The sequence below is a fragment of the Ovis aries genome, chromosome 3, assembly GCF_016772045.2.
Source record: "Ovis aries strain OAR_USU_Benz2616 breed Rambouillet chromosome 3, ARS-UI_Ramb_v3.0, whole genome shotgun sequence".
In the NCBI taxonomy this organism is placed as follows: domain Eukaryota; kingdom Metazoa; phylum Chordata; class Mammalia; order Artiodactyla; family Bovidae; genus Ovis; species Ovis aries.
In genome coordinates, this window is record NC_056056.1 from 4,488,101 (window position 1) to 4,503,219 (window position 15,119).

The window sequence follows — 15,119 nt, forward strand, 5'->3', positions numbered from 1 at the left end:
GAAGGGTCTGAAAATGATAACTTACATTCTGGAGCATTTAAACATTGGTTCACATTTCATATTCAAGTCTGTCTGAATGTGAAAAGAAAGGTGAGTTTATGGGTTGATTTAATATTTCTGTGCCATTATGTCAAGAAGATCCCTTGGAGAAGGGAATGGCAACCCACTCCAATATTCTTGCCTAAGAAATCCCATGGGCAGAGGAGCCTGGCGGGCTACAGTCTTTGGGATTGCAGAGTCGGACACGCCCGAGTGACTAGCACTTTGACTTTGGAATGGTTTTCACAAAACAGCAGAGCAAGGTCCCAGATCCTTCTGTTGGCAACAAGGTAGTCACGTCGGAAGAACATTTTCTTTCTTTTTTTTTTTGGCTGCACTGTGCAACTTTTGGGGTCTTAGTTTCCTGACCAGGTACTGAACCCAGGCCCTAGGCAATGAAAGCACAGAATCCCAACCACTGGACCACCATGGAATTCCTCCAGTGAACATTTTCATGGTATGGATTCAACTACGTGTCCACTCAGCAAAGAAAGAATGTCAACAGTTTTGTCAGTGCCTGCCGTTTTGCTTTCTGCTTTTCAGTTGTTTAGACATATGTTCTGTGTGTGTGTTAGGAAAGTGGTACAGGGAGGTTTGTGTTTCCACAGCCCAGTTTCAGTTCCCGTGTGCCCGTCACGGTGGGTGTATCTCATCTTCCTGTGTGTGGTTCTAGTGTTGAAGATAGGTGTTGTCCATAAAAGTGGCCCATTTCAAAGCCAGTCACAGAATTCACCTGCTGTTTAACTGGAAAAAACAAACCAGCCAGCAGTCTCTTCCACTGCTTCTGGAAAAAACTGCCTCCGTTAAGACGTACTGACAGATGCTGTCTGGATCTCGGTCACAACCCATACCCGATGGAAGCTGAAAGGTAATTTTAACATTGGGCTAGTCCATCGATCTGGAAAGCAAACCGCTCTAGATATTTCAAACAAATTTAGTATAGGGATTTAGGTTATGAAATTGTTCACAGGACAAAGGGGCAAACGGGAGAGAGGCTGAACTGCCCAGCGATAGGGAAGCGAGGGGAAGCGGCTGCAGCCCCGAGCGGCCCAGGTGAACACGCCCTGATGATGACTCTGCAGACTCTGGGCTGCCTGCTGCTGCAGGAGCCTGCGCGCCTGTGTCTGCTCAGAACACAACGGCTTCTGCCCCCCTCCTCGCCTAGCCTCCGAGTGCCTCCCATGGGCGGCCCCTTAGCAGAACCCTGCTGGCGAGGGGAGTTGAGTTCCCAGGCTTCTAGCCTCGTCTGTACAGGGGAGAGCATAGAAAAGGAGGTGTGTGTGAACAGCATTCCATGCCATGATGTCCCCCTCTGTGCCGAGATGCGACATCCCCTCCCCTGAGTATTCTCTGACGCTGTTTATATAGCACCATGATGTGCAATGTTGGCTAACTCATCCCCAGAGCTAGACATTCTCCCAAACTTGCCATCATGGGAGAAGGAAGAATACAGAGAACGAGTTTAGGAGTCCTCAGTTCAGTTCAGTTCACTTCAGTCACTCAGTCGTGTCCTACTCTCTGCAACCCCGTGAACTGCGGCACACCAGGCCTCCCTGTCCATCACCAACTCCCGGAGTTAACCCAAACTCATGTCCATTGAGTCAGTGATGCCATCCAGCCATCTCATCCTCCGTCGTCCCCTTCTGCTGCCCTCAATCTTTCCTAGCATCAGGGTCTTTTCAAATGAGTCAGCTCTTCGCATCAAGTGGCCAAAGTATTGGGAGTTTCAGCTTCAACATCAGTCCTTCCAATGAACACCCAGGACTGATCTCCTTTAGGAGGGACTGGTTGGATCTCCTTGCAGTCCAAGGGACTCAAGAGTCTTCTCCAACACCACATTTCAAAAGCCATCAATTCAGCACTCAGCTTTCTTTACAGTATATCCCCAGACCTATCACCATGTTGTACACACAATAGACCCTCAATAAATATTCAGGAAACAAGTGAGGATTTTCTATTTAACAAGCATTTTGCCCTAGTCACCTCTTTCTGTCTGTCAAACATACCAATCTTCATGCTGATGGGAATATGACTTCCCTTGTGGTTCAGCTGGTAAAGAATCAGCGTGCAGTGTGGGAGACCTGGGTTCTATTCCTGGGTTGGGAAGATCCCCTGGAGAAGGGAAAGGCTCCAGTATTCTGACCTGGAGAATTCCATGGACTGTATAGTCCTTGGGGTTGCAAAGAGTTGGACACACTGAGCACTTTCACTTTTGGAGGACAATGTGGTAGAATACATCAGAGCCTTCAGAATGTACGTATTCTGAGTGTCTAAACAGGTCCTCGGGGCAGGATGCCTTCAGGGAAACCGAGAAAGCCAGATGGGATGTCCACTGTGCAGCAGACAAAGAATGTGAACCAATGTAGGGGCCAAAGCCAGTTCTGCTGTGTCCTCCAGAAACTGCAAAGCCAAGCACGGTGCCTGGCATGGAGTGCCACCCAAGACCACCTTTGCCCCCTAGGTAGTGGTGGGACTGGAATCTTATACTGCAAAGAAGGACAAGGAGGCACCTCTGACCCCTCCCTGCAGCAGGCCTCTGAAGCAACCCAGGAAGTCCCAGAGAGAGGAAGAGAAAGGATGAAGGAAGCAGAGTCAGGGTGGAGCAACACCAGGTCGGGATCTGCTGTGTCTGTCTTTGAAGAAGAAGAGGCCACCAGCCAAGGAATACAGGAGGCCTCTAGGAACTGGGAAAGGTGAGGAAGTGAATTCTTCCCCAGCATGCTAAGGGGGAAGACAGCCGTGATGACACCTTGATTTTAGAGACCCATGTCAGACTTCCGACTTGCAGAACTGTAACATAATCATTTGCATCATTTAAAGCTACTAAGTGTGCAGCAATTTGTGATGGCAGCAACAGGAAACTCCTGCCCTGCCAGCGCTCTCCCCTGCGCTGGAAACCCCGCAGCTTCAGAGGCACAGGCTCTACATGCCAGGCTTCAAGGCCACCAGTGCTCCATGCGCTGACTCAGGCCCTGCAGGGCTGTGGGTAATTGGGAAGAGGTTCCAGTCAGCCCTTGGGGAGGCCAGAGTTCTACCCTGGGCCCCAGTGGGGAACAGGCCTGCCAGCTGCTACACGTGGAAAAGAGCACTTGTGCTTTGGAGTCTGAAGGGCCTGAATCCAAATCCTGAATTGGCCCTTTACTAAGTGCGTGAGTGTGGACAAGACACTTAATCTTTTGCTGCCTTAGTTTCCTTCTGTGTAAAATGGGGAGAGTGGTACATGCCTTAGAAGATTGTTAGGTTAAATAAGTTCACACAGGTAAAGTGCTTAGAACAGTGCCTGACACCTAATAAATGCTCCAAAAAATGTGGAAAAAAAAAAAAAAAAAGAATGTACATATTCTGTGATCCAGCAACTGTGTTTCTAGGACCTAAAGAGAAAATAGAACAAGTGTAAAAGACTGGCAGATTTACAATATGAAACCTAGAAATGAGTGTTTCTTATAGGAAATTCACTGTATTATGGTATATTCCTCGAATCAAATACTGTTCAGTCTCTAAGTCGTGTCCAGCTCTTTGTGACCCCACGACTGCAGCATGCCAGGCTTCCCTGACCTTCACTATCTCCCAGAGTTTGCTCAGAACTCCTGTCCATTGAGAATGGAATATTAGGCAGTAATTAAAAATGATGATAGATTTGGTTAACATAAAAGGTGAACAGTATTATCTAAAATACTGAATGAAGTACTTTCTGTATTTAGTTCAGAAAGGTACATATATTTTCTTAATTTTGTTACCAGTAAAAGAAAATTGTGTAAGTACAGATGCATTAGAATGTGTAAGTAAGTAAAGTCGCTCAGTCATGTCCGACTCTTTGCGACCCCATGGACTGTAGCCTACCAGGCTCCTCCCTCCATGGGATTCTCCAGGCAAGAGTACTGGAGTGGGTTGCCATTGCCTTCTCCAGGGGATCTTCCCTATCCAGGGATTGAACCCAGGTCTCCTGCATTCCAGGCAGGCACTTTAACCTCTGAGCCAATGAAACCTGAAGTGCTGACAGTGGTTCTCTCCAGGCAGTGGGATTGTTGAGTTTTGGGGCTAGAACTCTCAATCTGCAAATGCCAGAAAATCAGACTCAGGTAGACCAAAGGGATTTGGAAACTCTCAAGACTGGAAGTCCAGAGGGAGAGGATGGGTCCAGTTACTCAGCATCCTCAAAAACGTGTGTTTTTGCTGATTCTAGGCTCTCCCTTCTCCAGAGTCCACTTCGTCTTCAGTCCACACAAGGGGGGCCCCTTTTGCCCCAAGGATGTCTTCATGGAGCCTCATGTTATAGCATTCTTATTATTTAAATAGAGGGTGTCATTCAGAGAAGAGAACAAGAGCTGTTGCTCAAATCCTGGCTTTTGTTCCCAGCACCCAAATTAGAGCTTGTGCCCAACTCTGAGCCATCACCGCAGCCAGGAAAACAGGATGGTCTTCAACCTACCTGGGTCCTTTCTGGAGCTCAGCATGCCTATGTGACTGAAAGGGTAAACGGCCCAATGGAAAACCAGGGTCTCAATATAGCAGAAGAGGTGAATGGACTCAGAGAAAGCAACCCACACATGCAGGAGTGTGGGTAATTACCTGTGTTGTGGATTTGACCCGATAAACTGGGACACTTTGTGAAAGTTTAGTTTTTTAATTTTTTCTCATCCCTAGCTCCATGCCCCTCCACCCTCCCAAAAAAATCTTACCTTTGCCAAACATCCTTTTTACATATAAAGATCCCGAAATCTGGAAGACAGAGACGGGACGGATAGACTGTATTTGTCAAATGCAGGTCTGAGAGGAGAGAAAAGGGAAAACCCTGAGTTTGGTTTGAATGTGTAGACTGTAGGATCAACAGGGACTATTTGAGGAGACCCCTGTCCACAGCATGGAGAGAAGAGACGAAAAAGCCGCACTGGAGTGATGGGTTGGTATGTTAACTCCACCAGGGTGAAAGTGGGAGCCGTGAAAAGAACAACCCCATTCAGAGTGAGAAAAAGGGCAGAAGAGGAAACCTGTACTACTCTGAGGAGTAGACTCAGAAATTGAACAGAGTTGTAAAGAGAAAAAAAATGACAACAAGACATTAGAACAAGTAAAACTTTTAATAGTCCTGACTGCATTTATTTGCATTCTTGACCCTGTTCTTGGCCACTGAGCACTTTCAATAAGCATAACTTTTAGCTGTTTATCTTAATTTGTAGACTTCATTGTCTAACGAAGAGGTCCAGGACCACAGCACAAAGGAGGTAAACAATGAGTGTCGTTGCAGGAGCAGGGCGTCTGTTCTCCTCGGAACATTACTTTCAGTTCAACGAACATCGTCGGCCACCTGTGCTGTGAGCCAGGCACTGTTAGGAGCTAAAGATGCAAGAGGGAACCACACAGACTTGGTGCCTGTTTTCCTGGAGGCCACACAACCTAGCACTTCCTGAACACGTTTTCAAATTCACCTCCTGAAATACACGCCACAGTTTTAATTCTTCAACCTCATCAAATAATCCATTGATCCATCAGCCCACTCCTAGCCTATCCAGGGCTTCATCGTGATAATCCTTCCCTTCTGAACAAGACCTGGGTGAGCCCTTCCGTCTGCCTTCTACTTGCACCACAAGAGCCAGGTATTCCTAGAAGAAAATCACACAACTGAGCTGGTTGAATGCCTGTAAACCTTGAAAGGACCCAGTGTTATCAGCAACCCTCTGACAGGCTTGCTGTTCTTTGACCCGCATCAGCTATTCTATATATTCAGCACTCCCACGCCCCTCCTCTGTTCTTTCCACGGTTCAGTGAGAAAATTGAAGCCATTCTCCATCAACTCCCTCTCCCCTGCACCAACCAGTCAACCGCGCCTTCATCTATACTCATTCGTCCTACTGCAAGCCGAGTCCCTCCACCTGAGCCCTTCAGTCTCTCCTCTGTCTTAGAGATTTCGAACTTTTGCTGATTTTTCTAAATTGTCAGTTTCATCATCTATTCTGGAGGAGAAGCGGATGACATCGGATGAGATGGTTGAATGGCATCACCAACTCAATGGACATGAGTTTGAGCATACTCCGGGAGATGATGAAGGACAGGGAAGCCTGGCATGCTGCAATCCCTGGGGTGGCAAAGAGTCGCACACGACTTGGTGACTGAATAACACCAACCTATCCAGAACCTATTCTGGATCCTTCAGGCCACCTTTGATTCTACGTATACAGAATCAAATAGCACTTTCTGCTACGCTCCTCCCATTGCCCTCAACTTCTAATTGTTCATGTTCCTAGAGGCTCTGGGAGGCTCTTCACAGTCTCCCAATGCCTTGAAATAACATCTATAGGTTGATGGCTCTGAAATGTATAGTTAGAGGTCAGATTCTCCCACAAACCCCAAGCTACGATTTATCTGCCTACCTGCCATCTCCGCTTAAGCATCTTACACCTCACTTTGACTTGTTACAAACAACTTTCTAGTTGTCTACACACACCTCAGAGTCTCAACCGCTCCCAGACTTTCTGCTGGGAGCAGACATTGCTGCTGGTGGTGTCACTGTTCACTCCACTGCTCCAGTCAGAAACCTAGGAGTCATCTGTCCTTGCTGGGTGCACCTCCCCCGAGTACCTCCACGGTCAGTCCATTAGCAAGCCCCATCAATTCTGCCTCTGAAAACTGACCTGCACCTGAGGTGTGCCTCCACCAGCTACCTTAATCTTAGGCATCACCCTCTTTGTATGAAATATACTGACCTCCCTGCATTCACTAGTGGTCCTTTTTCAAGCTAGACTCTCCACAGCTGAAAAATTGATCATGTCATCACTCTGTTTAGAACATTTGAAATGATTTCTCACTGCACTTTTGGATAATTTTCAAAATCTATGTTGTTGTCTACAAAGGTTCTGCACAATCTTATCTTTCCAGGCTCCCATTCCCCTCGCTCCACAAAAAAATAAATAAAATAAAAATTTAAGGAAACCCATCAGTACAATTCACCACGTTAATGAGGAATAAAAGCTACATGTGGGGCCAAAAAATAAGGAAATTGCACTTGATAAATTCCAGATCCAACCAATAAGAATAGAAGGCAACCACCTCAAACTGGTAAAGGTTATCTGCAAAAACCTGCAGCCAACATTATTCTTAAAGGCAACACACTGAAATGTTTCACTTTGAGATAAAGAAAGAGAAGGATGCCTACACTCAACTCTTCTCAGCCTTAGCCAGTCAGTGCTGTCAGGGAAGGAAAGGAAGTGAAAGCTACATGGATTGGGAATGAAGGTCTAAAACGGCCATTATCCATAGATGATTTGAGTGTGAGCTCAGGAAATCCGAAAGACTCTATAAAGGATGCATTGGAATTAATGTGTTAACCAAAGTTACTAGAGACAAGGTCAATATATAAAAGTCAATTCCATCTCTATACTAGTGATAAACAAAATTTTAAATTTTATGGAACTATTAAATTCCTATGCTGCCATAAAAAAATCATCCCAAGGTGCGTGGCCTAAAACCACACAAATTATTATTTTATTGTCCTGTGAGTCAGAAGTCTTGTATGGGTGTAATGAGGCTGAGATTAGGATGTCAGCAGGACTGGAGGCTTTCTTGTCTGGAGGCTCTTGGAGGGAGTCTGGCTCCTGCTCCTCTGGCTCATTGAAAGAATATAGTTCTTAGTGGTTGTGGAGCTGTTTTCTTGCTGGCTGTAAGCTAAAAGCTTAGACCATAACCACAATCTCCAGGGAGGCAGTGTGGTGTACTGATTAAGCACATGGCCTGGACAACTACGGTTACTAGCTATGTAGATGCAAGATATGAATGAACCATGCCTCCCTTCCCTCACTTGTAGAAGGGGACCTACCTTACAGAAGCTTAGGACTTAATGAGAGCTAGTGTTGTCAGTGCTTTCATTATTAACAATCTAGGCCCACATCCAGCATATGCCCACATTTTGCAGTCATCTCCTCTCCCAAATTCCACACTCCCAGAAAGTGAAGAAAGTGAAAGCCACTCAGTCATATCTGACTCTTTGCGACCCCATGGACTATACAGTCCATGGAATTCTCCAGGGCAGAATACTGGAGTGGGTAGCCTTTCCCTTCTCCAGGGGATTTTCCCAACCCAGGGATCGAACCCAGGCCTCCCTCATTGCAGGCGATTTCTTTACCAGCTGAGCCACAAGTGAAGCCCAAGAATACTGGAATGGGTAGCCTATCCCTTCTCCAGCGGATCTTCCGAACTCAGGAATCGAACTGGGGTCTCCTGCATCACAGGCGGATTCTTTACCAACTGAGCAACAGGGAAGCTTCCACACTCCCAGTCCCCAATGTTTTTCTCTAGCAGGTCTCACACACAGCATCCTTCCTGTCCCTGATTCTCCAGGTGCTATTTCCTTTACCTGGAATATCCTCCCCACCTCATTTGCTTACCAAACTCTGAAGCATCCTCCAAAGCTCAGGCATCAGGACTTTCCTGCTGGTTCAGTGGTGAAGACTGCCCATGATAGGGGACATACGTTCAATCTCTGGTCCAGGAAGATGCCACATGCCTCAGAGCAACTAAGTCCACGTGCCATGACTACTGAACCCCAGTGCTGCAACTACTGAAGCCCAAATGCCTACAGCCCACGCTCCCCAAGAAAAGCCACTGCAATGAGAAGCCCGTGCCACACAATGAAGAGTAACCCCTGCTCACTGCATATAAACTCTACTTGGCATGGGACCAACCTCAGATAGAGAAGAGCCATAATTTATATACACGTACCTGCTCAGGTGCATTAAACCTCAACAGCTTCCATGAAAGAATTTACTTTTAAAAAAATAACATTTCCATTTCTGGTTGTGCTGGGTCTTCTTGCGGTATGTGGGCCTCCCGTTTCAGTGGCTTCTCTTGTTGAGGTGCACGGGCTCTAGGCGCACGGGCTCTAGGCGCACGGGCTACAGTAGTTATGGCACACAGGCTTAGTTGCTCCACAGAATGAGGAGTCTTCCTTGACCAGTAATCGAACGTGTGTCCCCTGAATCGGCAGGCAGACTCCCATCCTCTGTACCACCAGGGAAGTCCGAGAATTTACTTTATTTCCTTTTGAACTTTTTGTATTGGGGTATGACTGATTAACAATATTGTCATAGTTTCAGGTGAACAGCGAAGGGGAAGAACTTACTTTTAAGAGGAGAAATTATGTACTTTTAAAGTCATATGTAGGAGAAGGCAATGGCACCCCCCTCCAGTACTCTTGCCTGGAAAATCCCAAGGACAGAGGAGCCTGGTAGGCTGCGGTCCATGGAGTCGCTAAGAGTCAGACACAGCTGAGCGACTTCCCTTTCACTTTTCGCTCTCATGCATTGGGGAAGGAAATGGCAACCCACTCCAGTGTTCTTGCCTGGAGAATCCTAGGGACAGGGGAGACTGGTGGGCTGCCGTCTATGGGGTCGCACAGAGTCAGACACGACTGAAGCGACTTAGCAACAGCAGCAGTCATATGTATTTGTATTCATATCAACTATCCTGCAGTATTATAAACCCACTGTGAAAGCTACAACGTTCTGTTTTGGTACTTAAAATTATATTTTTAGCATGAAAACTATCAAGAGAGTAACATGTGACTTCAACAAAAGTATTATTTTTATTGTATTATAGGCCACTAGCTTGATTTGGCAAAATTTTGTAACTTGGTAAAGTTATTTGTACTTCCAAAGGTCCTTATTTAGTACATTGTCCCTATGAGCTGAATGGGCTTTCCGGGTGGCTCAGGAGTAAAGAATCTGCCTGCTAGTGCAGGAGATTCAGGTTCGATCCCTGAGTCGGGAAGATCCACTGGAGAAGGAAATGGCAACCCACTTTAGTATTTTCGCCTGGGAAGTCCTATGGACGGAGGAGCCTGGTGGGCTATAATTCCTGGGGGCACAAGAGTCAGACACAACTTAGTGACCAAGCCACCACCGCTGTGGGCTGGGTAAGTCAGCTGAAAAAGCAAAGTCATCACTGGAGTTTTGTAGCACTGCAAACTTACACAGAAGGATGGCTGTTCTCATCCTTCAGCATCTCACATTTTCTTAGCTTAAAAAATTGTACGTGTCAACACCATGCTTTTGTGAGTTCTAACACATGGTATATCAGGCTGTTGGAATATAATTATTTTTAGACTTGTGACCATAAAGGACCTTTTTTACATGAAGAGCTGTACATTATTTGAAATTACCCAAATGATGTCTTGATTTGAGGCACAAATCCTAGGTACTTATAGCTTTTAGTAATATGGTGCCACTGTGAGAAGAGGGCTGGGGAGAAAAATGATTAATATAAAGTAATTATTAAGTGAATTTCACCACAGTTTATATTTATAGGAAATCTTTATATTGGATGCCAAAGGGCAGGTGCAATCTGGAAAACAATCTAGCAAATATATTTTGTTACATGTTTTGTATCAGATAATTATCAACCGCTACAAACTCTGGTGGCTCAGATGGTAAAGAATCAGTCTGCCAATGCAGGAGACTCGGGTTTGATCCCTGGGCTGGGAAGATCCCCTGGAGTAGGTTATGGCAACCCACTCCAGTACTCCTGCCTGGAGAATTCCATGGATAGAGGAGCCTGGCGAGCTACAGTTCATGAGGTTGAAGAGTCGGACAAGACTGGAGTGATTTAGCATGCACACACAACTGAAAAATCAACCCTTCTAACATCTGTAAGAGAGCAGGAAACAAGGGCAGTATGCCACCTGAAAGACTGGAGGGATAGAGGCAAATACAAAGAACAACAATTTACAGAAACCCACAAATGAAAACTGCCATGGGAACCAGTGCTACTTAAGAACATCTGAACTACAATTGAGGCTTCCCTGGTGGCTCAGGGACTTTCCTGGTAACTCAGCTGGTAAAGAATCTGCCTGCAATGCAGGAGACCCTGGTTCAATCCCTGGGTCGGGAAGATCCGGTCGAGAAGGGATAGACTACCCACTCCAGTATTCTGGTGGCTAAACTGGTAAAGAATCCGCCTGCAATGCAGGAGACCTGGGTTCGATTCCTGGGTTGGGAAGATCCCCTGGAGAAAAACGTCTACCCACTCCAGTGTTCTTGCCTGGAGAATTCTATGGACTATCCATGGGGCCGCAAAGAGTCAGACACGACTGAGCGACTTTCACTTTCACTGGTGGCGCAGACGGTAAAAAAAATCTGCCTGCAATGCAGGAGATCCAGGTTACTGTGGACAACTTGGAGGGTTAACAACTCTAGGAGCACTGACTCACAGAGAAGGGCCCCCCTTCCCCTCCCCACCCCCCGCCAATTTTATGAGTTTTACCTCCAGGAATTTGATGAGGTTCCCACAGTACCAAAGAAAATTCCCCTTGTTCTTTCAGTAGGAAGAGAAGAAGAAATGCACCAGAGCATTCTGTTCTCAACAAAACCTACCTTCAGGACAACCTAGCAGGCAGAGTATTATCAGAGCCTAACTGACCTGGGGGAAGGGAAAGACCCAGCTCCTGCAGTTCTAGCCACCCACTCCAACCGAAACAGGGAGAAAAAAAAAGTAAAAACACTGTGGGGAAAAAAAGGGAAAACACTTGTGAAATTCACAGTTCAGTGGTAGATCAGTAAAAGATTTGGACCTAATCACAGGACTATACAACAATGCCTCCCGCCACACCTCACCACCATTTCCAAAACTTACTTTTACATAGTACATTCTGTCCCACAATCAAGAACAATTTACAGGGAGGTCCCTTGTCCAGTGGTGAGAACTCTACTCTTCCACTGCAAGGGGCACAGATTCAATTCTGGTTGGGGAGCTAAGATTCCCCATGTCCCCCTCTGCAGCCAAAAAAATAACAAAACCAACAAACAACAACAACAAAACCCAAAGGCATACCATGAGGTGAAACCACAATTTGAAGAGACAGAGCAAGCATCAGAGCAAGCATCCCTAGACATGGGAGGGTTTTCAGACTGTAAAGATAAGCACTATAATTACTATGCTAAGAGCTCTAATGGATAAAGCAGACAGCATGCAAGAAAAGATACAGAAGCAGAGACTTGGAAATCCTAAGAAAGAACCAAAAAAAAAAAAAAAGAAGAAGAAGCTAGAGATAAAAAAACATTGTAACAGACATAAATACCCCTAATGGGCTTACTGGATTTCCCTGATGGCTCAGCAGGTGAAGAATCTGCCTGCAATGCAGAAGACACAGGAAATGCGAGTTTGATCCCTGGGTTGGGAGGATTCCTTGGAAAAGGAAATGGCACCCACTCCAGTATTCTTGCCTGAAAAATCCCATGAACAGAGGAGCCTGATGGGCTACGGTCCATGGGGTTACAGAGAATCAGAAATGACTGAGTGACTAAGCACGCAAGCAATGGGCTTAAGAAAAGAATCTGAGCTTGAGGATATCTCAGGACAAACAACCAAAGCTAAGAGCAAAAGGAACAAAGACTGAAAAACAAAACAGTGAATCCAAGGACTGAGGGACAACCACAAAACCTGTAACATACGCGTACTAGGAGTACAAGAAGAAAGACGAGAATGGAAGAAATATTTGGAACAGAAAGGATGGAAAATTTTCCCAAATTAATGTCAGACACCAAATTTCAGGCCCAGGCAGCTCAGAGACCACCAGGTAGGATAAATGTCCCTAAACTACAACTAGGCGTGTGTGTGTGTGTGTGTGTGTGTGTGCTCAGTTGTGTCTGACTCTTTGGGACCCCACAGACTGTAGCCCGCCAGGCTCCTCTTCCATGGGATTTTTCCGGCAAGAATGCTGGAGTGGGTTGACATTTCCTCCTCCAAGGGATTTGTCCCTACCCAGGGATCGAACCTGCGTCTCCTGCATCTCCGGCATTGGCAGGCGAATTCCTTACCACTACAACTAGATAAGGGAGGCCCCACAACTACAGCTACAACCACAAGCACAACTGGGAAGCCCTGCAACTAGGCAGAGCATGCTCAAAGTGCAGAAAACCAAAGACAAACTCCTGAAAGGAGAACAATGACACACTTAATTCTCTGTGTCCTACTTAAAGTGAGAAACTCAAAGCCCTTCCATTCAGATAAGGCACAACGCAAGGATGTCCGCTGTCACCACTTCTTTTCACCCTCATTCTGGAAGTCCTTGCTAATGCATTAAGGACAGAAAGGGAAAAAAATGTGAACAGATTGTGAAGGAAGAAATAAAACCGACTTTTTAGACAGGTGAAATTATAATCTATGTAGAAAATCCAAAGTAATTGAAAAAAAAAGAATAAGTGATTTTAGTAAGGTAGCAGGACCTAGGTTAATTATTGACATTATTAACTGGGGGATTTTTGCAGAAACTAATGCCTATGGCCTCTGATTTGTTATGTAAGTGAATACTGAAACATCTCCGATAAATAATGTTCAAGTTAAAAAAAGATGTATTAATATATCTCTGATCAGTTCAGTTCAGTCACTCAGTCCTGTCCAACTCTTTGCGACCCCATGAATCGCAGTACGGCAGGCCTCCCTGTCCATCACCAACTCCCAGAGTTCACTCAAATTTACGTCCATCGAGTCGGTGATGCCATCCAGCCATCTCATCCTCTGTCATCCCCTTCTCCTCCTGCCCCCAATCCCTCCCAGCATCAAAGTCTTTTTCAATGATTCAACTCTTCGCATGAGGTGCCCAAACTACTGGAGCTTCAGCTTTAGCATCATTCCTTCCAAAGAAATCTCAGGGCTGATCTCCTTCAGAATGGACTGGTTGGATCTCCTTGCAGTCCAAGGGACCCTCAAGAGTCTTCTCCAACACCACAGTTCAAAAGCATCAATTCTTCAGCACTCAGCCTTCTTCACAGTCCAACTCTCACATCCATACATGACTACTGGAAAAACCATAGCCTTGGCTAGACGGACTTTAGTCAGCAAAGTAATGTCTCTGCTTTTGAATATGCTATCTAGGTTGGTCATAACTTTTCTTCCAAGGAGTAAGCGTCTTTTAATTTCATGGCTGCAGTCACCATCTGCAGTTATTTTGGAGCCCCAAAAGAGAAAATCTGACACTGTTTCCACTGTTTCCCATCTATTTCCCATGAAGTGATGGGACCAGATGCCATGATCGTCATTTTCTGAATGTTGAGCTTAAGGCCAACTTTTTCACTCTCCTCTTTCACTTTCATCAAGAGGCTTTCTAGATCCTCTTCACTTTCTGCCATAAGGGTGGTGTCATCTGCATATCTCAGGTTATTGATATTTCTCCCGGCAACCTTGATTCCAGCTTGTGTTTCTTCCAGTCCCAGCATTTCTCATGATGTACTCTGCATATAAGTTAAATAAGCAGGGTGACAAGATACAGCCTTGATGTACTCCTTTTCCTATTTGGAACCAGTCTGTTGTTCCATGTCCAGTTCTAACTGTTGCTTCTTGACCTGCATACAGATTTCTCAAGAGGCAGGTTAGGTGGTCTGGTATTCCCATCTCTTGAAGAATTTTCCACAGTTTATTGTGATCCACACAGTCAAAGGCTTTGGCATAGTCAATAAAGCAGAAGTAGATGTTTTTCTGGGACTCTCTTCCTTTTTCCATGATCCAGCGGATGTTTGCAATTTGATCTCTGGTCCCTCTGCCTTCTCTAAAACCAGCTTGAACATCAGGAAGTTCACGGTTCACATATTGCTGAAGCCTGCTTGGAGAATTTTGAGCATTACTTTACTAGCATGTGAGATGAGTGCAATTGTGCAGTAGTTTGAGCATTCCTTGGCATTGCCTTTCTTTGGGATTGGAATGAAAACTGACCTTTTCCAGTCCTGTGCCTACTGCTGAGTCTTCCAAATTTGCTGGCATATTGAGTGCAGCACTTTCATATCATCATCTTTCAGGATTTGAAATAGCTCCACTGGAATTCCATCACCTCCACTAGCTTTGTTTGTAGTGATACTTTCTAAGGCCCACTTGACTTCACATTCCAGGATGTCTGGCTCTAGGTGAGTGATCACACCATCGTGATTATCTTGGTCTTGAAGATCTTTTTAGTACAGTTCTTCTGTGTATTCTTGCTGCCTCTTCTTCTTAATATCTTCTGCTTCTGTTAGGTCCAGACCATTTCTGTCCTTTATTGAGCCCATCTTTGCATGATATGTTCCCTTGGTATCTCTAATTTTCTTGAAGAGATCTCTAGTCTT